Here is a 25439-nt window from a genome sequence, read left to right as displayed (position 1 = left end):
CTGTTTGACCTTATACTCAGGTCCTGGTTAGTACAGTTTCTCTCCTGTTTACTTCAGATGCATTTTTATCTTTCTTATATCAGGAGACTGTACGCATGATTAGTGCTAGGTGTTATTTCCCTACTTTGTATATCAGTTGTACCTGCTGAGTGTTGGACTCACCCCGCCTCCATTGTTTTTATTTTCAGGTTGATGCTGTCAGGAGGGAGTTCCAGTCGCTAGTCCTCACTACACGTAGTGCTAGATCCCTGCAGACCTCGATGATTTATCTATCATTTAGTTTTGTTCTTATTTGATTATGTGTGGACTTGGTTATTTGGATACTTGGACATTGTATGTCCTTTTTTGCGATATTGATCGATGTTCTATTCGATATGTTTTACTACATGCCTGCCTGGACGACAAAAGAGGTGAGTTCGTCGGATTTGAGTTTTACGAGTGTAGTGGAGTAGGGTGGATTTCGAGTCAGAGTATTATTTTACTGTTTAATTATCTTAACTGCGTGGTTGTGACAGCCAGAGGCTGAATAAATTATAAATACTGCGTGGTGTTTGCTTTTACTTATTGTTATTATTCCAGCCGCCTGTGGCTGATGTATATGTGATATGTAGAAATTTCATATTGTCCGCCGTACAGGGGAGATGCTGCCGAAATTTCTTCGGACATGGATTCCTCAGGGGCGTGACAATTTATTTGGTATCAGAGCGAGGTTTACGATACCTGCCTTTCATGTTTTGGATTTGTGAGTTAAGCTGATACCAATTTATTGGTATCAGAGCAGGTTAGGATACCTGCTTTTGGTGTTTTGGATTATTTTTAGGTTAGCCAGGTTTGCGAGTCAAACTGGGCATTTTCAGATTTCTGTTGTGGTTATGTTTCGGATTTCCGTTTCGGATTTATATGGATTTCCGACGATTTTCTCGTTCGGAATTTTGAGGTCAAATTGGGGACTGGACAGCGACGGAACATCTCCAGACAGCAAATAGGTATGATGTTTATTTTATGATTTTTATACTTGTAGTAATATCTGTAATTTAATTTAACAGATATGAGACGATCTACTCGTATTGCTGCGAGACGTGGTGCTGGACGACCACGTGCGAGGACCACGGGATCTCTGGATATGCAAGAGATGCCCACTGTTAGTGAGTCTGTCAGTCAGGGACTGACTCAGCATGCTTCGGGCACGTTGGGCTCTCAGACCCCGACGGCTCCTATAGAGGTACCTAACTCGGTTGTGCCGAGCGTACCTATCCCTATAGTAGTTCCGGTACCATTACCTACCGTACCTCCAGCTGCGGCCACTTATGTTCACGCGGCAGTACCACCGACGGCTTATGCTTCAGTATATACAACAGCACTGGGAGTTCCTCCTCCGGTTTATTCCGCGGTACCACCTGTAGTATCAGCTCCAGTGTTTCCGCCAGTTCCTGCAGCCGTCCCAACACAGCTCACTGATATTGTCGCTGCACGAGCTAGGATTCCAGCATTGGCTGAGTCGATGAAGACTCGTTTCACTCTTATCCACGGAGATCTCGATCCGAGTATGGCTCTGTCATGGATAGAGACTATGGAGCAGACTTTCTTCTATATGGCTTGCTCCGAGTGGGAGAAAGCAGAGCTGGCTGCCTACCATTTACGGGATGAAGCTAATGCCTGGTAGATTACTCAGCGTTCTATTATTGGTGAGCTCAACGTCACGTGGACCAGGTTCAGAGAGGCTTTTGAGAGCCGCTTCTTTCCACTGTCTTATCAGATGGCTCGCCGACAGGATTTTATGAATCTGAGGCAGAACAACCGCTCAGTGACCGAGTATAATACTGAATTCCACCGGTTGGCTAAGTTTTGCCCAGAGTTAGTTGCGGAGGACAGAACTCGCATGATGTAGTTTATTCAGGTACTGGATGGTTATCTGCATGTACGGCTTGCCGGTTTAGGGATCACATCTTACTCTGATGCACTGGATCGAGCTTTGATGATAGAGTTAGCTCAGCAGACAGCATATCCGGACAAGAAAAGGAAGCATACTGGTCAGGCATCAGGGCAGATCCAGCAGACACAGACGATCGGACAGCAGTAGAGTAGTCGCGGTCGGTCAGGTCAGGGTACTTATGGGGTATCTCGTAGGCCTCAGAAGTCAGGGCGGTCTTCTTCAGGACGTTCCCGATTTTCTCAGCAGAACCGGCAACCATCTCCCAGTGATACTCATTGTTTCAGATGTGGATCCAGAGATCACCTCACCCCAGCTTGCTCTCTGGGACAGTCAGTTTGCTTTTATTGCAAACTGCCGGGGCACCAGAGCCGAGATTGTCAACTGAAGGCTCAGCACACGGCTTCCGGAGGGTCAGGTCAGAGGGGACAGTCTAGTCAGTCAGGGGCATATCGAGGAGGGCAGAAAGCCCATTCTTCACAGCGTCGGCAGGGAGCAGCTCCCACTGTAGCAGCTGCATTTGGCATGCTTGGACAGGAGTACTCTAGTGCTTCTGTAGCACCCCAGAGTTTTGTTCCAGGACCTTATTATCCGACTCAGGGGCAGTACCAAACTCAGTTCCAGCCAGCTACACAGTATCAGTCACCATCCTCTCAGTCTTCTCTGGCACATGGTCCAGCAGTGCCTCAGTGGCAGGCTTCTGGCCAGCCGCAGCAGCCGCTGGCAGCGTTACCACCTCCTATGTTCAGCGGGCCGACGGATCAGTTTTCCGCGGTACGATTTCCATTTATGCATTTTCCGCTGATATTTTGATTGATACTGGTAGTTCGCACTCTTTTATATCCCGTACCTTTATGCGGGAGATTGGTAGATTACCTACTGTTAGATTGCAGTGGTTGACCATCTCCCTACCGTCCGGTGATATTTTAGACGTCACCCAAGAGGTCAGAGGTTGCCCGTTAGACTTTGGCAACATGACACTTACGGTAGATCTTCTAGTATTGGAGATGATCGAGTTTGATATCATTCTTGGCATGGATTGGCTGTCAGTATATCATGCTACCGTTGATTGCCAGATGAGGGTGGTCACTTTCCGGCCTCCAAACCAACCCTCATGGAGTTTCACTGGCATCAGAGATGACGACATCTCGATTATTTCGGCAATTCAGGCGCAGAAGCTGCTGTCTCACGGCTGTCATGGTTTTCTATTATCTCTGATTAGTACTGAAGACAGCAGCAGTTCGCAGCTCTCCGACGTTTCTGTAGTCCGAGAGTATCCAGATGTATTCCCTGAGGAGCTTCCTGGTTTGCCTCCCAGAAGGCCAGTGGAGTTCACTATTGAGCTGATTCCGGGAACCTCACCGACATCGAAAGCTCCTTATCGTATGGCACCAAAAGAGTTGAACGAGCTGAAGGTTCAACTCCAGGAGCTTTTAGATAGGGGATTTATTCGCCCTAGTGTTTCACCATGGGGTTCTCCAGTTCTGTTTGTCAAGAAAAAAGATGGTACTATGAGGTTATGTATTGACTACAGACAGCTGAATGCAGTGACCGTCAGAAATAAATATCCATTACCACGGATCGAGGATTTGTTTGATTAGCTCAGAGGTACATCAGTGTATTCTAAGATTGATCTGCGATCTGGATATCATCAGTAGAGAGTCAGAGATTCTGATATCCAGAAGACAGCATTCCGTACCCGGTACGGACATTATGAGTTTTTGGTAATGCCATTTGGGCTTACCAATGCTCCAGCGGTGTTTATGGACTTAATGAACCGCATTTTTCTGGAGTATCTGGATCAGTTTGTTATCGTTTTCATTGATGACATATTGGTCTACTCGCATTCCGAGGAGGAGCATGCACAGCATCTTCGCATAGTCTTGGAGACTCTTAGACGACATCAGCTGTACGCGAAGTTCAGCAAGTGTGCATTCTGGTTATCCTCAGTCGGTTTTCTGGGACATGTGGTTTCTAGCAGAGGTATTTCAGTTGATCCTCAGAAGATCGAGGCTGTCACCGGTTGGGAGCAGCCGAAGTCAGTTTAGGAGATTCGCAGTTTTCTGGGATTGGCCGGATATTACCGACGTTTTGTCGAGGGTTTCTCGCGTATTGCTATGCCGCTGACACGCCTTACCAGGAAAGGCGTGAAGTTCATGTGGTCCGAGGATTGCGAGACCAGCTTTCAGGAGCTGAAGCGGAGATTAGTGTCGGCTCCAGTTTTGGTTTTACCTTCCGAGAGGATGGTTGTACTCTATCCGACGCTTCTCTGGGTTTGGGCGTTACGATGCAGCACGGCAGAGTAGTCTCTTATGCTTCTCGTCAGTTGGAGGAGCATGAGAAGAACTACCCAGTTCATGACCTGGAGTTAGCCGCCATCATTTATGCATTGAAGATTTGGCGCCATCACCTGTACGGCATTACATTTGAGATTCTTACTGATCATAAGAGTCTCAAATATATTTTCACTCAGAAGGAGCTTAATCTCCGACAGAGGAGATGGATGGAGTTCCTGAAGGATTACGATTGTACCATTAGCTACCACCCGGGAAAAGCTAATGTGGTTGCAGATGCACTTAGCAGGAATTCCAGAGGGACTTTGGCTTGTCACCGAGTTTCAGTTACAGACTTGATTCAGGGTTTCTCTGAGTTAGATCTTGAGGAGTAGGGACCGACAGAGCAGGGTATTCTTGTTACCATGGATGCTCAGTCGTCGATCAGGACGAGGATCCGAGAGGCAAAGGCTGGTGATCAGCATTTGCAGTTTGTTAGTAGTCAGATAGCTTCCGGGCAGCAGACCGAGTTTACACGAGACGAGGAGGGTGTTATATACTTCCGAGGCAGATTATGCGTACCTCAGTCTCATCCGGTCTTACAGGAGCTACTTCAGGAGGCACACCGTTCTCGATTTGCGATCTATCCAGGCGGGACCCATATGTACTGAGACTTGAGGCGTTCCTATTGGTGGAATGGCATGAAGAAAGCATCGCGGATTTCGTAGCTAGATGTCTTATTTGTCAGCAGGTGAATGCTGAGCACCAGAGACCTGTAGGATTACTTCAGCGGATTCCTATTCCTGAGTGGAAGTGGGATCACATTACCATGGACTTTGTGGTAGGGTTGCCGAGGACACGACGAGGTCATGACGCGATTTGGGTAATCGTTGATCGATTAACCAAATCCGCGCACTTTTTAGCGATTCGGAGGACTGATCCCCTGGATCGATTGGCAGATCTGTATTGTCGGGAGATCATCAGACTACATGGTGTTCCGTTGAGTATCATTTCGGATAGAGATCCACAGTTCACGTCTCATTTTTGGCAGAGTCTGCAGCAGACCTTGGGCACACAGCTCCGTTTCAGTACAGCTTTCCATCCACAGACAGATGGACAGTCAGAGAGGACCATTCAGACTTTAGAGGATCTGCTGAGGTCATGTGTTATGGATTTTGGAGGCAGTTGGGAGGACCATCTGCCGTTGGTAGAGTTTGCTTACAACAACAGCTTCCATTCGGCTATCTAGATGGCACCGTTTGAGGTGTTGTATGGTAGGCCTTGTCGGACACCCGTCCTCTGGGATGAGGTTGGAGAGGCTCAGTTGTTGGGACCTCATAGAGTTCAGCAGGATGCAGAGTTGGTCCGTACTATCAGACGGAGGATGTCAGAGGCGCAGGACCGCCAGAAGAGTTATGCTGATCGGAGGCGCAGACCACTAGAGTTTTCTGTTGGCGATCATGTGTTTCTGCGGGTTTCACCCATGAAAGGGGTGAAGAGATTTGGCCTCAGAGGTACGCTAGCTCCGCGGTACATTGGCCCATTCGAGATCTTGGAGAGGATCGAGGCGGTAGCTTACCGACTGGCACTACCACCGTCCCTGGCAGGCGTCCACGATGTATTCCACGTATCTATGCTGCGGAGATACGTGCCCGACCCGACGCATGTGCTGGCAGATATTCCAGTTCCAGTTCAGCCTGACATTACTTATGAGGAGGTTCCGGTACGGATTCTCGACCGGAAAGAGTGTCAGTTGCGGACAAAACTATCCGGCTGGTTAAAGTCGGATGGCAGCATCATTCGGACGACGAGGCTACTTGGGAGCTCGAGGACACTATCCGAGCTCGATATCCCCATCTTTTCACTTGAGGTATGTGATTTATTTACCGTTCAGCATTTATACTCTATATCTGTTGTTAGTACTTGCTGATGGTAGATAACGAAATTTGGGAACCAAATTTTTATAAGTGGGGGAGAATGTAAAATACCGGAAATAGGCGAATATGAATAAGGGAATTTTCCAGAATTTTTGGACATTTTTCGGGAATTTTTCGGAGCTCTTATGGACGAGTTAACGGGGATGAAAACGGGGCCCGGAGAAAAGCCTATTTAGGCTACCCAATTAAGCGAGGAATTGTTTCTTTTATAATTCCTTTTTACATTTTCTTATTTCTTTTCCTTATTTCTCTTCCTCGCCAAAAACCCGCTGCCCTCTTCCCTTATTCTTCCCGACGCCGAGCCCTAACCGCCGGCCCGGCGGTTTCTTCCTCGCCGAAGCTTTAAACCCCTCGGCCACCTCCTTTTCTTCTTCTCCTCATCTTCTTTGTGCCGATTCCTTTCAGCCCTCTCCTTGCGCTAACCAGCGCCGCAGCAAACCGCCGCTGCCTCCCTCTCCCTGCCGGCAACGCCCCCTCCTCACTGCCGCCGTGATGCCAAGCGCCACTACATAGAGCCGACACCTTCTTCCCTTCACCGACGCGGATCCAGCCGAGCTCTGGTGCCGGCTGCCACCACTGTGCCTTGCCGCCGCGACTCCTCCTCTTGTGGGCTCGCGACACAGCCGACAAGATCCTTTGCCCTAGTGCCCTCTGCCATTGATCAAGTCCCCGGTGAGGTTTAGTTTGGTTGGAAATTCTGTAGGTGCAAGGATTTTGATTAATTGTTGATCTGGTTTGTTGAGGTGTTGACCTTTTGATTCATTTCGATCCGATAATTGCAGTAGGTTGTGTTGTTTTGGTGGATCCGGAAATTGGGGTGTTGTGGGCTGCTCTTTGGTCCAACAGCCACTACTTTTGGCAGTAGATCAGTGACCCCGACTGGGATATTGAGGTAAGGTTTAGGGTTTTGAACTTCGAGTAGATTGATTATGTTTATGTTTGGAATAGGTAGATTTGATTAGCTTTAGACTTTTAATCTAATGTTATGATTAGGGTTAACGGAAATTAACCCTAGTTAATTGTTGGATTTAATTTAGGAAGGTCGAGATTATGGTTTAGGGTTTTTCCCTAAAATTGTTCTTAAGGATTTTTATTTAGCTATTCGTTTAATTTGTAGCTAAATAAAAATGTATGTTTGAAATCACAGGACTTTGACGCGAGACGAGTATCTCGGAGTCAGATTTGGACCATTTTATCGGAGGCGGGTACTTTTGACTTATGTCATTTGATATACATAGTAGTGAATTTAACAAGTTGCATTAATTATGTCCTTTATTTGTTTCGATTAGTCACTACCCAATATCTGATACATGATTGATTGATTTCTTGATTTGCATCCCATGTATACTTTATTTGTTTATACATGCTTATAGAGGATAGTGATATACCATGCTTCACCATGTTCAGGACCTAAGTTTTATACCTTCTGTGTACCTTTGATTTGATTTGATTCGTTGACCTATGGTGCACTTTTATATACACATGGATTAGGTCAGGATATTTTGTGGTTAGTGCCATGCACCATTTGCGTGATTGCATGTTGTGCGATAGTCCGCTCCATTATTGTTGAGCACATCGCCAGTTACATGGATCTGCACACACCACCACTCATGGGTTAGTGGTCGATTCGGGCAGAGTGTGTTGCAGCAGGGACTCTGTTAGGCACCGTTGGTCCGCTCATGGGTAGTGTGACACAACGTGTTATCCGGCAGGGATTCCTCCCCGTCATAGTGTACCGGGAGTTGAGAGCATTGCGCTCCCCCATTTATGATTTGGGGTAGGAGGATAGGTGTACTCCGACAGCATCCCGTCCACTCGGTCACTCATCAGGAGTAGTGACGACAGAGTGCACGGTTGTCACAGCCCTACCCACTCGGCCTCACTATTCTGTGAGATGATCGACTGGCGTCAGGGGTGACCAGGACGCATCATTGGCATCATATGCATGATGCATTTATTGTTTGTGTTTGTGTTTGCTGCATTTATATGCTGCATATTGTTTGGATACCTATGTTTGACATGCATACAGGATTTCCCTATCCCTCGGACTGTTTGACCTTATACTCAGGTCCTGGTTAGTACAGTTTCTCTCCTGTTTACTTCAGATGCATTTTTATCTTTCTTATATCAGGAGACTGTACGCATGATTAGTGCTAGGTGTTATTTCCCTACTTTGTATATCAGTTGTACCTGCTGAGTGTTGGACTCACCCCGCCTCCATTGTTGTTATTTTCAGGTTGATGTTGTCAGGAGGGAGTTCCAGTCACTAGTCCTCACTGCACGTAGTGCTAGATCCCTGCAGACCTCGATGATTTATCTATCATTTAGTTTTGTTCTTATTTGATTATGTGTGGACTTGGTTATTTGGATACTTGGACATTGTATGTCTTTTTTTGCGATATTGATGGATGTTCTATTTGATATGTTTTACTACATGGCTGCCTGGATGGCAGAAGAGGTGAGTTTGTCGGATTTGAGTTTTACGAGTGTAGTGGAGTAGGGTGGATTTCGAGTCAGAGTATTATTTTACTGTTTAATTATCTTAACTGCGTGGTTGTGACAGCCAGAGGCTGAATAAATTATAAATACTGCGTGGTGTTTGCTTTTACTTATTGTTATTATTCCATCCGCCTGTGGCTGATGTATATGTGATATGTAGAAATTTCAGATTGTCCGCCGTACAGGGGAGATGCTGCCGAAATTTCTTCGGACATGGACTCCTCTAGGGCGTGACACAATGTGTGAACAAAAGGGTGATGGTAATAAACGCCCAAGGTGAACTTGAGTCGGAAGATGAGGATGAAATAGTTGAAGGAGTGCCACAAAAAGAGGATAGTGATGATAAACAACATGCTGTTATTGGAGACTTATTGGTGGCCCGACGAGTTCTCAATCTACAAGCTAAGGAGGAAGAAGGTAATGAAAGGGAGAATTTGTTTCATACCCATTGCTTTGTCAATAATAAGGTTTGCAGTGTTATTATTGATGGGGGGAGTTGCACTAATGTGGCAAGTACTAATTTGGTGGAGAAATTATCACTACCAACTCGGAAACATTCGCGACCTTATCGACTCTAGTGGCTAAATGATTGTGGAGAAATCAAGGTAATAAAACAAGTCTTGGTAGCAATCTCCATTGGCAAATATGAAGATGAGCTGTTGTGTGACGTGGTTCCCATGCATGCATGCCATCTATTGTTGGTAAGACCTTGGCAATTTGATCGAAAGGTAACACATGATGGCCTCACAAATAGGTATAGTTTTATTTTGAAAGGACAACCTATTATTCTTGTACCGTTGACTCCAAGACAAGTTATGGAGGACCAGTTGAGACTACAAAAAGCAAATGAAAAGAAGAAAGAAAAAGAAATTGAGAAAAAAAAAATTGAGAAAAAAGAAGTCGAGGAAAAGAAAATGAGAAGAAAGAAAATGAGAGGAAAGAGACAAAAGAAGTGGGCAAGGAAAAAAAAAAGGAGAGAGAAAGAAAAATAGCTTTTATGCAAAAAAAAAAGTGAGATCAAAGGAGCTTTGTTTTCAAATCAGCTGCCCCTTATCCTTTTGTATAAGGAGGCACTCCTGAGCACTAATGACCTTATCAGTTCTTTGCCTAGTGTTATTATTTCTCTCTTACAGGAATTCGAGGTGGTCTTTCCTGAAGAAGTTCCACATGGAATTAGAGGAATTGCGCACCAAATTGACTTCATACCCGGAACATCCATTCCAAATCGACCTGCCTAGCAATCCGGAGGAAGCAAAGGAACTTCAGAGGCAAGTTAATGAATTATTAGATAAGGGGTATGTTCGAGAAAGCATGAGCCCTTGCGCCGTGCTTGTGTTACTCGTTCCCAAGAAGGATGGAACATGGAGGATGTGTGTGGATTGTCGAGCAATCAACAACATCACGGTAAAGTATCGCCATCCAATTCCTAGGATTGATGATATACTTGATGAATTGCATGGTTCTTGTGTGTTCACAAAAATTGATCTTAGGAGTGGATATCATCAGATTAGGATGAAGGAAGGTGATGAATGGAAAACTGGTTTTAAAACCAAGCATGGCTTATATGAATGGTTAGTAATGCCTTTTGGCTTAACTAATGCTCCTAGCACTTTTATGTGTTTGATGAACCATGTTTTGCGTGCTTTCTTAGGAAAATTTGTAGTTGCGTATTTTGATGATATTTTGAATTATAGCAGAAACTTAGAAGAGCATGTTACACATTTAAGGTTAGTTTTGAGTGTGCTAAAAGAAGAAAAGCTTTTTGCTAACCTCGTTAAATGCTCCTTTTGTACGGAGAAAGTCGTGTTTCTTGATTTTGTTGTTAGTACTAAAGGCATTGAGATGGATGAGGAAAAGGTGAAAGCAATCCAAGAGTGGCCAACACCGACAACAATTAGCCAAGTGAGGAGTTTCCATGGTTTGGCCAGCTTCTATCGACGGTTTGTTCGTAATTTTAGCAATATTGCAACTCCTCTTACTAAAGTCATCAAGAAAAATGAGTCATTCAAGTGGGGAGAGGAGTAAGAGAGGGTCTTCAACATTTTGAAAGAAAAGCTAAGTTCTACTTTACTAATCCTACCAGATTTTTCTAAAACATTTGAAATCGAATGTGATGCTTCTGGTGTTGGTATAGGTGCTGTGCTTATGCAGGAGATGAAACCCATTGCTTACTTCAGTGAGAAGTTGAGTGGAGCCACTCTCAACTATCCCACATATGACAAGGAGATGTATGCATTGGTGAGAGAATTGGAGACATGGCAACATTACCTATGGCCAAAAGAATTCGCGATTCACATAGATCATCAATCTCTAAAGCATTTGAAGAGCCAACATAAGTTGAACCGACACTATGCTAAATGGGTAGAATTCATTGAGACATTTCCTTCTGTGATCAAATACAAGCAAGGAAAGGAGAACGTAGTTGCTGATGCACTATCTCGAAGGTATGCTTTACTGTCCACTTTAGATGCGAAGTTACTTGGATTTGAATATATCAAGGATTTATATACTAATGATACTGATTTTTTTGATGTGTTCAAAGCATGCGATAAGGTTACATTTGGTAAGTTCTATAGGCATGATGGGTTTTTATTTCGTGAAAATAGATTATGTGTGCCTATGTGTTCGTTACGTGAATTATTCACTAGGGAAGCCCATGGTGGTGGTTTGATGGGTCATTTTGGCGTTACTAAGACTTTAGGGGTTTTACAGGATCATTTCTTTTGGCCTCATATGAAATGTGACGTGGAAAGAATCTGTGAGAAGTGCATCACTTGCAAACAAGCTAAATCTAAATTGAAACCCCATGGCTTGTATACCCCTTTGCCTATACCTAGTGAACCTTGGACTGATATTTCAATGGAGTTTGTTTTGGGGTTACCCCAGATCAACAGGGGGAGAGATTCAATTTTTGTTGTGGTAGATAGATTCTCCAAAATGGCACATTTCATTCCATGTCATAAAATCGATGATGCATCGCATATAGCTGAATTGTTCTTTAAAGAGGTTATTAGGTTGCATGGAATGCCTAGGACCATTGTCTCTTATAGGAATGCAAAGTTTTTGAGTTATTTTTGGAAGACTTTGTGGGGGAAATTAGGAACTAAATTGTTGTTCTCCCCAAACTGATGGGCAAACTAAAGTGGTCAATCGAACCTGGTCCTTTTTTACTTCGTGCGGTCATTAACAAGAATTTGAGAATATGGGAAGATTGTCTACCTCATGTTGAATTTGCTTACAATAGGAGCATACATTCTGCGACTAAATTTTCTCCATTTGAAATTATTTATGGTTTCAATCCTGGGGGTTACCAGGATTCATAAACTCTAATACTTAAGCCTGGAGGTTTAGAGTTCGAATCCTGGGGCCGGCAAAAATCCAAGGAGTCCACGAGCGACATGAGAGGTCGAATGGGCCGCCAAATGGGCCAAGAGGGCCGGGTCGTTACTCTTGGCCCATTTGACGGCCCATTTGGCGACCTCTATTGTCGTCGACCGACGACCCTTTGCCGTGTCATTACTCACTAGGACTTTCTGTAACACCCATAGGATATTTAGCAAGATTTTAGATATTTTTCTCATCATGAATAAAAATAGGCCTTATGTGTAAATTTGCAAAATAATAAAAATAGAACAAAAAAAAAAGAGATGACCAAGGTTTGAACCTTGGATCTCTTACTAGATACATGTATGCGTTAAGCAATAGACCAAGAGAAGTTATTGTTTGAGAGAGAAGTGACAGTATAGTTAAGAGTAAGAAAAGAGCTTCTTTCATTTAGAAAGAGAAGTTAGAGTAGCCTTCTTCCTCTCAAGAGAAAAGAGGATTCTTGCTTCCTCTTTTCGTTAAGGAGGAGTAAAAGAAAGGAGAAGGAAAAGTGCATTTTCCCTTCCTCCTCTCATGATGAATAAAAGGTATGTTGTCTCGTTGTTCTTCATATTCTTCCTTCACTTGCACATTTAGAGCACGCCTAGTGACAAGGGCTTCACCTTCAACGGCATACTCTTCTACATCACTTTCCATCAATGGTGGCAAGGCATTATCATCTTCAGACTCACTCTCAGTTTCAATATCACCATTTTCTTTCAAAAGCATACTTCTTTTGTTTGGACATTGTGAAGCGATATGTCCTCTTCCCAAACACTTAAAGCATTTAATATCTCTATTTCTTGAAGATTGGATAGGTTCTTTACCTTTAACCAATGGAGAATTAGCATCTTTATTCTTCAAAAACTCGGTCTTACTGTTTGATGCAACTTTATCATCTCTTTTGTTCCAACTAGATTTCCAAGTGGATGAATTAGAACTTTGACCATGTTTGATTGAACCCTTCCTTTTGAGTTGCCTTTCAACTTTCATGGACATATGCACCATATCTTCAAGCTCCACATAATGTTGCAACTCTACTATATTTGCAATTTCTGAATTCAAACCTTGTAAAAATCTTGCCATGGTTGCTTCTCAGTCCTCCTCCACATTGGCTCGAATCATGGCAATCTCCATCTCTTTGTGGTATTCCTCCACGGTCTTGGATCCTTGGGTTAGACTTTGTAGCCGTTGGTACAAATCTCGATAGTAATGTGATGGAATGAACCTCTTCCTCATAATTGATTTCATCTCTTCCCAAGTGCCAACGGGTCTCTCGTTGTTTCTTCTCCTGCTTAGAATAACTTGATCCCACCAAATAATAGCATAATCAATAAATTCGACAGCAGCAAGTTTTACCTTCTTCTCTTCATAGTAGTTGTGACAATCAAATACTAATTCCACTTTCTTTTCCCACTCCAAATATGCATCTGGATCACTTTTGCCTTGAAAAGAAGGAATCTTCAATTTGATATTTCCCAAGTTTCTATCAACATAATCAGTCATCCTTCCCCTTCTACCACCAATTCTGATGCCACCAGATCTGCCACTAGAAACTCTATCATCAATGTCCTCAGAAATGCCATCATCATCATCGTTGTTGTCTTCACGGTTATATTGCCTTGAAATTCGTGTGGGAACTCTACCAGCTTGGCTATTTTGCAATTCAGTAATTACAGCATCTTGTCTCTCCAATCTGTCGAGGATTTGATTGAATCTGATTTCCATGCGTTCCAAGTGTTGTCTCAAGGCACGTTGTTCAAGTGTTTCTCTAGGTCTTGCTTCTTCTCCACTTGTCACCATTAATGCAATCTGTTGTCACTCAATCACTCAACTCGCTAATGTTAGCTCTTTAAGGAACTTAGAATTGTGGCAATTCCTTGTAAACGATCATTGACTGATTGAAAATCCCAAAGGTATAGGATAAAAGAAAGGAAATGATAGAAGAATGCAAATTGCAGAATTGAAAAATTAAATTAAGTTCAGAAAGGACATTTGCTAGAATTGAATCTAGGCAAAACTTATGCGAATGCGAGACTAAGAGATAAAGATATTTGAAATAAGAACTGAAAAGGATCTTGCCAGAACTTAATTTAGGCAGGTGTAGAATTAAATCTAGGCAAAACTTTAAAAGAAATGCGGAATAGGAAAGTGTAAGTATATTAGGCAAAACTTTAAAGGAAATGAGGAATAGGAAAGTGCAAGTATATTAGGCAAAACTTTAAAGAAATTACGGAATTGGAAGGTACAAATATACTAGGCAAATTATTAAAGAAAAATACGGAATTGGAAAGTGTAAATATAATAGGCAAAACTTTAAAAGAAATGCAAAATTGGAAAGTACTAGTATAGAAATAACAATTCCCTACACTCAACTTTTTTTTTATTTTTTTTTGAATTTCGGCCCTTTTTTTTTTGCTGAAAAAAATAAATTTTTTTTTTGAATTTCGGCGTTTTTTTTTTTACAATTTTTTTTTTCCGATTTTTTTTTTTTAAATGTCAACTCTTTTTTTTTTTACCGAAAATAATTTGCTAGCACCAAGACGAATAAAACTCACTAGGATTGAGATGATAATGATAAGCAGATAATTTTGAACAAATTGACAAAGTTTCAAGCACAAAGAGAAAAGGATAACCAAATCGATTTAGAAAAACATGGCTCTGATACCAAATGATGTGAACCCAACGAGAGAGATATCTCAAGAACCCACAACGAATTGAAAACAGAAAGAAGGAATGTCTAAGTCGTTAAGATGGATGAAAAGAAACCTCGACCCAATGCTTAGAAAAGCACGAACCTTGGTATAGAAGATGGAAGACGCCACAACCTTGGGATTGAGGTTGATAAGTCTTCGAACGCCACAAGGAGATGCCTTGATAAGTTCAAGTTCAATGAAGAACCAACAAGCGAGAGTTTCTTAGAAGTTTATTTCTTGGTTTATGAAGTTTCGGCCATGAGAGATTTTAGGGTTTCATGAAGCTTAAAACCTAATTTAGAATGCTCATAGACTTCTTTATGATATGTTATGAAATTGGCTAGGTATTCGTGTTTGTATGTTGCTTAGAAGTTTATCTCTTGTTTTATGATGTTTCGGCCATGAGAGGTTTTAGGGTTCCATGAAGCTTGAAACCTAATTTAACATGCTCATAGACTTCTTTATGATATGACATGAACTTGGCTAGGTATTCATGTTTATATGTTGCTTAGAAGTTTATTTCCCTTTCATGAACTTTTGGCCATGACTATATTCTAGGGTTCAAGGAAGCTTAAATTTAAACTTAGCAAGCTCATGGATTTCCCTTATGATATGATATGAAGTTAGCTTGGATTCTTATGCTTGTATAAAACTTAGTTTCATGCTCTTAAAGGTTCGGCCACAACCAAGTTAAAATGCCTAGGAAGCTTAGAACCTACTACCTATGCTCATGGTATTCTTTATAGTGTATGACATGAAATTGATTTAAGGTTCACATGCTTATATGTTGTTGTAACCTAAAACTAAGCATGGTGACTTTCGCCCACCATATGAAATTAGGGTTAGAGACCCAATTATGACTTTGCTAGTTGTCTCCCATACTAGGATGTGAAATGGTCGATGCTAGTAAGAGTTTTTTTTCATGTATGATTATGTTTTCCTATGATGCTTTATATGTTTATTTAAGGATGCTCATGAACTATGCATGATGATGACTCTTATGATGTGTTTTATGCTTAAGTATGCTTTATGATAAGACAAGTAACATGCTTATTTATGTATGTTTATGAACTATGCATGAAATAATTCTTTTATGATGACTATGTACCCAAGCATGTATGATTTCAAATATGTAGCATGCTCATTTACGTAAGCTTATGAACCAGGCATGATAATGATTTTCTTTTATGATGACTATGTGCCCAAGTATGTATGCCTTATGATATGATAAGTAAATGGCTAAGAGTTGCTTCCCTTAAGTTGGGATTAAGAGCACTCTTCATGTTAAGACAAGAGCATAACATTTATGATGATATGATGTGACAGTTATGATGATATGATATGCATGACATGTATTTTACTTTGTATGGCTTGTACCAAGGGTGGGCTCCATAAGCGGCCCTAGGCCGACGGACTATGAACGGGTCTAGTAAAAAGGGATGGGCTCCTTAGTACGCCCCTAGGCCGACGGACTATGAACGGGTTTAGATCCCTAGTAGGTTTGGGGCTAGCTACCCTGTCCTAGGGATTGCGCGCATTTATGTATGTATGTGGTACAAGCCGGGCCCTCATGATGATGATATTATGTTTAAGTATTAAAAGATATGTTTAAAGACATCTTGCACTTGACATGGCATATGTTTTAAAAAGACATGTTGCATAATGCACCCATTCATAATATGATATGTTTTTATGAATTATATGACATGATGTTATGACATACTCTTATGATTTATAGGACACGATGTTATGAGGTGTTTTGTTTATGATTCATATGACCTGATGATATGTTATGCTTCTATGATTCACATCACATGATTCCTTTATTTATTATATGTCAGAGTATGATTTTTCTTAATAATATGATATAATAGGAGGCTATGTTCACATGATATAATGTAGATGATTTTGTCTCCATTGATTATATGCTTGTATGACTATGATATGAGATACGGTTTTTGTGAGTAGGAAAAGGATCTTACTGAGCTTGTGTATTCATAGCTTACTTTCCTTGTACCACAGATAAAGGCAAGGAATGGATGATCTAAGGGAGCTGCAGGAGAGGCGAGGAAGTGTGTGTGGCAGTGGCTCGGCTAAGATAAATAAAGACCTGCTATGTTATTTTTTTCTGTTATGTCTGACATGAACCAATTGTATTTATGTTACATTCCAGTATAACTTCATGACATTTCCGCTGCTTTATGTTACTCGAAAGAAATTTTAAATATGCATGTATCCTGGAATAGTTAAGTAAGTAAGTAGCCCCCCCGTCCCTTTAGTAGCAGGGAGGGCGAGCGTTACAGTTTGGTATCAGAGCCAAGTTCGCCTTTCCACTGCACACACATCGAGTCTCTTTCTGCCGCTCCAAGTAAGAATTTTTATGCTTAGTATATTTCTTTTTATGATGCTTATGCTTAGTTTATTTTTCTTTTATTTATAATGCTTTAATAGTATGCATGCTTACTTTATTCTTTTAGGTCACAGTTCTAGTTTAGGTTGCATGATGGTAGGTTAGGGATGATAACACAACAACCTTACAAATAATTAGAAATGATGATACCCTTTCGTTAGCCTGGTTAGAAACGATAATAACTTACGCTAGCTCGATTGTCATTAATGAAGACAAGGATGGCTAGAAGACGTAATACCAGAACAGAAGAGACATCACCTCCACCTGATCTGATGCATGTAGTTACCGAGCTCCAGCGTCAGGTTACGGAACAGCAGCAGATGATCACTACTTTGCTGAATCAACAGGGGAATCCTGCCACCCCGCCAGGACACCAGAACGTAGTACCAGTAATACCTACAGCTGTACCAGTACCACCGGCACCTGCACCACCGGTAGGCCCAGCTCCAGTGGTTCGTTAGGAGGCATATCTGATTCAGTGGCAGAGACTGAAGCCGGAAGCTTTCTCATGTAACTGTGAACCATGGGACGCACAGGCCTGGTTCAAGACTGTGGAGAGCATAGTGGAGTTACTGGATTGGCCGGAGCATGAAAAAGTCAAATGCGCATCATTCTGCCTTACTGGAGATGCCAGGATGTGGTGGGACAGAGTGAAAGCAAAAAAGACAAATAAATCAGATGAGATGGAGAGACTTCGAGACGGAATTTTTCGAAGAATTTTTCCATATGTGAGTCACAAATAAACACTATGATGAGTTCACCAAGTTCCGGCAAGGTGATCTATCAGTCAATGAAGCTGTTAAGAAATTTAACCACCTAGCACGCCTGTGCCCAGAGTTGGTCAACACGGAGAGAGAAAGGGTCAAACTTATGAAGAAGATGCTCAGACCTGAGATAGCCCTGAACGTGGCCGGCGGAGTTAATAGACCGCAGACCGCCGAAGAATTAATCTGCAGCGCTCTGATCACGGAACACTATCAAAAGGCGATGAATGAGGGCAAGAATCAAACTCAGTCAGGAGGACAGAAATCACAAAGTACCCGAACCAGCTGGAAAGGAAATCACAGTGGCAAGAGGAAGCAATGGAATGATTCCAAGAGTGGTCCAGTGATGTGCGTAGATTATATACTCTTTTATGCATGTTTTTACGCACATTTACATACTTTGAGCATGCTTGATCTATGCATTTTTATACTTCCAGCTTTCCTTTTAGCATATTTACTCTTTTGGTTCGGAGATCTGCTTTTTATGCATTTTCTGTACACAGGAGTCGATTTGGTGAAGAATCTACATCCTTGGGCAAGCATTGGAGGAAACAAAGGGAGAAAGCACCGGGCCGTGTACCTCACACGACCCTGCACTGGTATGGAGCTCGGGCCGTGTGGAGTTTGGCACCAACAGAAGTGGAGAATGACATGGCCGTGTGAACTTCACACGGCCGTGTCAAGATTTGAAGCCAACCAGAGCAGAAGCCTTACATGGCCGTGTGGATCTACACGGCCGTGTGAGGTTTCCAGAGTGGCCGTGTGCACCACACGGCCGTGTAGCATTTCCAGAGACTAAGCAGGCTGTGGCCGTGTGAACCACACGGCCGTGCAGTTTTGGCAGAGAAGGAACTGGACATGGCCGTGTGAATCTCACACGGCCGTGTCACGGGGCCGTGTGGCGCCCGATTCCCTCCTCTATTTAAACCCTCCTTCATGAATTGAAAGGGGATCTCTCCCCCTTTGGGAGAAGGCAAGATTTGGTGGTTTCCTCCCATTCTTGGGAGGATTTCTGGGCGATTCAAGGGGAGTTCTTGGCGATTCCGGCTCCGGAGCGAGGATTGGATCCGAAGACGAAGCTTCTTCGTAGATAAGTTTTCTCTTTCCCCCCCTTTTCTTGGTTTCTTGGATTGGGGATTTAAGGAATGCTTATATTCTCTATTTCTTCGGGTTTTCTTCCTCGATTCATGGAGTAGATCTTGTATTCTAGGATGAAGGGAGTATTTGTATGATGGATTGATGTAATCTCTTATGGATTTGCCATTCTCTTGTTTCAATGACATTATCTTGCTTGTATCAATTGGATCTTGAACGATTAAAGATGATTTGTGCTTAATTCTCATTCTTGATTAATTGTTTGAATTTCTTATGGACTTTGTAAAGATAAACTCTCGCTCGATCATCCGAGGGATCCACGTGACAGGTGCAAGCCCGTGTAAGGACGTTTGAGAGACAATCTTGAAGAGGAAATAGGAATATTCAAGAGAGTAGGATGGATTTTGTGATTAGTTTCTTGTATCTTGATAGATTGATAAGTCGTGGGCTTCTACGTTGATATCCGAGGAAGGCATAGTAATAGGTGCACTTCTGTGTAAGGACAACATAGGTTCATTTCTAATTAATCCTATTTAGATACATTTCTCAGTCCTTAGCCGGTTTTCTATTGCAAGAGAGAACCGGCAACTTTCTACATGTTTGGCAATTGAGGGATAAGAATTGGTGAACCATTTACATTCGAGAAATCATACAAAGAAATCGAAACTCCTAGAATCTCCCTTTATCATACCCCAAAACACTAAACTCTTGTTAGTTGATCTTTAAGATTAGATTTGTTTACCTTACTTTGCTTTTGAAACGATTGGATAGTTGTTTGGCTAATTCGCATTGAGACATTTCTAGTGCTTATTCCAGTCCCTGTGGATACGATAATCTTTTATATTACTTGCGACATTTCCGTACACTTGCGGAGAGCGAACAAGTTTTTGGCGCCGTTGCCGGGGACTGCGCTATAACATTAGGAATTATCAATTGAGTTAGACTAAACATAACATTTGTTTTCCTTTCATATTGCATAGTTGTAACTAATCATTAGATTTCTGTTTTTACCTTCTTGTATAACTTTCACTTCTTGTTAGTTCTTTTTGTACAAATTTAATTCTGCATTTTTTATTCTTTTATTTTCCTTTTTTCTGTTGAATTGTCATTTGCTATCTTGTTCTTGTGTATGCGAAGATCTAACTTTGCAGGGGAATTCTTTCCTTTTGACCCTGAGATTGATAGAACCTTCCATAAAAGAAGAATTCTGCAAAGGCAAATTGAAGAACAGGAACATTTGAACATAGCAAATAGACCACTTAAGGATTATGCAGCACCCTATGCAAGAGGTTTTCGATCTAGTATTTCAAGACCTTCAGTGGAAGCTAACAACTTTGAGATCAAACCCGCAATCATATCTATGGTGCAGCAGAACCAATTTGGTGGAGGACCTCATGAAGACCCCAATCAACACTTAGAGGTCTTTTATGAAATATGTGGGACCATGAAAATGAATGGAGTTCCTTCAGATGCAGTTATATTATTATTATTTGGGTTTTCTCTAAGAGATAGGGCAAAGCAATGGCTGAATTCTTTAGCCCCTAATAGCATCACCACTTGGGAGTAGTGCGAGCAACAGTTTCTTGATAAGTTCTATCCACCAAGCAAAACAGCTCATATGAGAAATTTAATTGCGAGCTTCAAGCAAACTGACTCAGAATCTCTTTTTGAAGCATGGGATAGATATAATAGTATGCTCAGACAATGCCCACATCATGGGTTGGAAAGATGGTTAGTGTTGCACACTTTTTACAATGGTATCAATTATCATACCAAAGTGTCCCTTGATTCAGCTGCTGGAGGGGCACTTATGAACAAAAGCTTAGATGAAGCCGAAGAAATCATTGAAAGTGTAGCACAAAATCATCATCAATGGGCAAATGAAAGAAGTGGTGGCTATTCCTCTGTAAACCCAACAATTAAAGCATCAGGGAAGTTTGATGTAGATGCAGTCACTCTTTTGTCTGCAAAATTGGATGCTCTTACAAAGAAATTTGAAAATATGGGGACTAGTGCTAATATGGTCAATGCTATTAGTACATCTTGTGAAGTATGTGGGAGTTCAGAGCATTCAAATGACTCATGTCCATTGGGAGCTATCACTGCACAAATCAATCAACTTGAACAATGTGATGCAATCATGAGCTACAATCAAAGGCAGAACAACCCATACTCAAATACTTATAACCCTGGATGGAAGAGTCATCCAAATTTTTCTTACAGAAATAATCAAGATCAAGGACCATCTATGGGGGCAAGACCAAATTTTCAAGTTGGGCAACAAAATTTTCAACATCTATCTTCTCAAGGCTTACCAAAGTCAAATGTTGAAAAGATGCTTGAAGAAATTGTCTCAAGTCAGAATGAAATGAAGCAAGATATAGCAAAGCTCATTCAAAGAATGGATAATTCTGATAAGCATCAAAGGATCCAGGATAGTCAAATTGCCCAACTAGCTTCCTCATCATCCAGAGCACCAGGACAGCTTCCAGGAAAACCTGATGTGAATCCTATGGAGCATTGCAATAGGATTGAGCTTAGGAGCGGACGGACCTTGGGAGACTCCCAAGTGACTGCTTCAAAAGGGATACAAAAAGAAGAAGAGCTCTCTCCTCCTATACCAAATCAGATTCAAGCTAAAGAGGAGAGTACCATTGAGGTTGAAGAGACTCTTCCACTGAACCATTAGAGCAAAGCTGTCCCTTTTCCTCAGAGACTTACAATGCTCAAGAAGGATGAAGAATTTGGCAAGTTTCTAGAAAAGGTTAAGGAAATTTGTGTAGAGGTACCTCTTATTGATGCTATTCTACAAATGCCTAAATTTGCCAAATTCCTGAAGGATCTCATGTCAAATAAGAGAAGAAGAGGAGAGGTCGAGACCATTGCGCTTAGTGAGGAATGTAGTGCTATTTTTGAGAAGAACACTTCTCCAAAACTGAAGGACCCAGGGAGCTTTTATATTCCTTGCAACATAGGAAAAGAATTTTTTGAAAAAGCTTTTTGTGATTTGGGGGCGAGTGTTAGCCTCATTCCCCTATTCAATTTGTAATAAATTAGGTCTCAAAAACATTAAACTTACTACTATGGCACTTCAACTTGCCGATCATTCCTACAGGTACCCTTTGGGTATTATAGAAGATGTGCCAGTAGAGGTGGATGGGAATGTCATTCCCACAGACTTTGTCGTGTTGGACATGGAAGAGGACCCTAGGATTCCTATCATATTAGGAAGACCTTTCCTTACTACAGCTGGAGCTATAATTGATGTCAAAAATCATAAGCTTTCTTTAGTAATTGGTAAGGAAAAGTTGGAATATGATTTATCTAATATCTCTAACCATGTCTCGTCTCTTTTAAATGCTTGTAGCAGGACAAGCATTTATAAACTTGAGGAATGGAATTTCCATCCTCATGGAAGGCCACCAAATGAAGGAGACAATGTGGTGGAAGATGTTGGGAGAAGATCTCCCAACAAAAACGAAAAGTATATCTGTCCTCCAAGGGCGAGGAAAAGAAGCGAATGATAAAGTTTGGTCGAGCTAAAGACCTTAAACAAGCGCTTCTTGGGAGGCAACCCAAGGGTTCTTTTAGTTAGTTTTGATTTGTATTGTAATTTCTTTTAGTTTGATGCATTCTTTTGATTTTGTTTTCAGGTTAGGTGCAAAACAGAGTCAGGCCGTGTGCTATACACGGCCAGGCAAAGGTTGCAGAGAAGGGAAGTGCTTGGGCCGTGTCATCCAGACACGGCCGTGTGGGATCTCCCGAGGAGAAAAAGGTATAGGCCGTGTCCTAGACACGGCCGTGTAAAGAATCCCGAGAGGAAAGATGAAGAGGCCGTGTCCCAGACACGGCCGTGCGAAGAAACCGGTGAAAGAGGAGGTTTAGGCCGTGTCACAGACACGACCGTGTCAGGAATCCAGAGAAGGAAGAGGGGGAGGCCGTGTAGATCTACACGGCCCGTGTAGGAGAACTATTAAAGTCTTCTTCCTACCTCGCACGGCCAGATCTTGGCCGTGTTCCGCACACCCCCAGCTCTCCAAAACATATCTTTTTCTCCCAATCTCTTAAAAACTCCTCTCTAATCTCTCGAGATCTCTTAGATCCGATTCTCCTCCTCTCTAAAACTTGAACTTTTTGTTCTCTTAACCTAAGATCTTTTGTTCTTTGAAGTTTTGTTCTTTGAGTTCCACAACTCTAGATAATTCTTCCCCTATCTAAACTCATCAAGATGTCCAATATTTTGAAGAGACTTCGCAAAGGAGGTGGTGGATCTAGTGGAGACAAAGAGAGGGAGCCATCAAGGGACAAAGGAAAGCAACCAGTGAAGGGCAAAGGCAAAAGGACTTCACGCAACGAAGGTAATGACAATGAATTCAATATTGTGTTTAGAAATGATGATCAAGAAACTAGATTTGCAATTCTTGTCAATAGAAAGATAGTGTGTACTAGATATATGGACCCAACTGTTCTTGATATGCTTGGAATTAGGGAAGATGTAGATTTGATGATTGGGTTTTTGGATTGGAGTGATATTATGTACACCCATTTGCCTACATATCCTCGTCTTGTTTTGGAATTTTTGAGTTCATTGGATGTCCATTTTACTAATGAAGATGATTATTTTGGAAAAATCTCTTTTAGACTAATGAATCAAGAATTTCTATGGGCATTTAGTGACTTTAATTCTTGTTTTGGATTAACCACCGGTAGCCCTCGTAGGTTTGATCCAAGGTTTAATTGGAATCATTTTTGGAATGCAATAACTGGGTTAGATCAATCTTATGAGCCTTCAAGAGCTAAGGCCTCCCATATGCAAAACCCCATTTTTAGGTACCTACATAGAGTCATGGGTAAAACTATTTTTGGTAGGGGAGAGAGTGATGGGGTGGTTAAGAAGATAGAGCTTTATGCTTTATGGGCTATGCTTTATAAGGTTGAATTTGATTCTGGTTTTCATTTTGTTCAAACCTTATTAAGATCTGCTAGGGCGTCATCGGGATCAATTATTTTTGGTGGTTTGATTACCCGAATAGCTTGTAATTTAAATCTTGATGTTGATGGGTTGGAAATAATTCATGGTAATGACATGATTGACATTGATGCATGTCTTGCTATGAAAATGATCGTTCGGGATGAGAATGGTTTTGCGTTTCCTAGGAGGACTGGTTCTCCTCTACCCCTTCCTTTTCCTGAACGAACTACTATTCGTAACCCGGCTAATTGGGTAATTTCCGAGTTAGATTTTGAGGATAACCCTTCTATACCTGGAGACACTGAGCCACATCATGAGCCCTCGTCATATGGACACCCGCAGCCTTCTAGTTTTATGGAGCCCGCTAGGCATTCTTTTGCATATGGCACGGGATCTTCTAGGTTTGATTTTTCAGATTTTCGTACGTCTCTAGAATCACTTCATGAGAAGCAAGATTCCCAACGAAAAATGTTGGAGGGGCGCTTCTCTTTATCTGATGATCAGTTTAGGGAGGTACAAAATCATTTTCAGTTTACGAGGAATTTCCAAGGTCAAGTGGCTGAGTTTGTGCAGGATTATGATACTGATCAGGCTAGGATGAGAGATTTTATGCAGAGCATGATGCTTACTATCCAACAAGTAGATGCTTTATATGAGTATCATAGATCTTTGGGTGAGATTCCAGGTTTTCCTAGTTTTCCTATTGGCCAACCACGTCGTAGACCTCCTTTCCCTCGTCCACCTCCACCTCCTCCACCATATTGATTTCATCGGGACGATGAAAAGTTTAAGTCTGGGGGGGTGTTATGTACTGTTTAGTTTGGTTTTCAGTTTCTTTTTGTTTTTGTTAGTTTTTCATGTTGGTTCTTATTTTCATTGCTTGTTGCTTTATTTTGCTTATTTTTGAAATAATCATGGCATCATGGCAAAAAAAAAAAAAATTTTTTTTGAGAACATCAAATCTTCACTTATATGCTTTCTTGGATTCAAGTGAAATGTTAGCACGAGTATTGTCTTGATTCATGATGTTCGAATGATGCTAGTAGTAAACTTTATGTACTTCTTTTCTCTATCTTGGGTAGCATGAAACAAGCTAAGAATCTTATGGTGATGAGTTTTAGTTTTGGTTCAACCTTAAGGATTTTATCTTCACTACACTTGTGCTTGATGCTTGAATAGTTGATGTCATTGAAATAGTCATGATTCATCTTGTTTGCTTAGTACTTGGTTTCCATGGTGATTTCTCAACTTTCATTTTGGTTACTGGATGAGGCTCAAATCATTAAAGCTCATTTGGAAAAATCAAAATATCCCAACATGTGTGCTAAAAATTACATTTGTGAATAAGTTTTGCACAATGCAAACACTTAAAAAAAAAAAATAATAAGGGATATAAAAAACAGTTGTCATGAGTGGAATCTAGCAAGTCACCCCTTTGAGATCGAGTTAGGTTACTGGGGAAATGACTGTTTAGCTTCTCTTGAGATTGAGCACACCTTT

The 25439-nt window shown here is 41.7% G+C and overlaps 1 non-coding gene across 1 annotated transcript; it reads right to left on the bottom strand.

The window, feature by feature from the left end:
* Positions 1 to 20583: 20583 nt before the first annotated feature.
* Positions 20584 to 20689, bottom strand: LOC122037315. The gene has a single exon (XR_006127616.1). It is a non-coding gene; the product is annotated as a small nucleolar RNA R71 (small nucleolar RNA).
* Positions 20690 to 25439: the final 4750 nt, after the last annotated feature.

This window comes from Zingiber officinale, unplaced genomic scaffold (assembly GCF_018446385.1).
Source record: "Zingiber officinale cultivar Zhangliang unplaced genomic scaffold, Zo_v1.1 ctg251, whole genome shotgun sequence".
Taxonomy (NCBI): Eukaryota; Viridiplantae; Streptophyta; class Magnoliopsida; order Zingiberales; family Zingiberaceae; genus Zingiber; species Zingiber officinale.
This window is presented reverse-complemented; position numbering and strand designations above follow the sequence as displayed.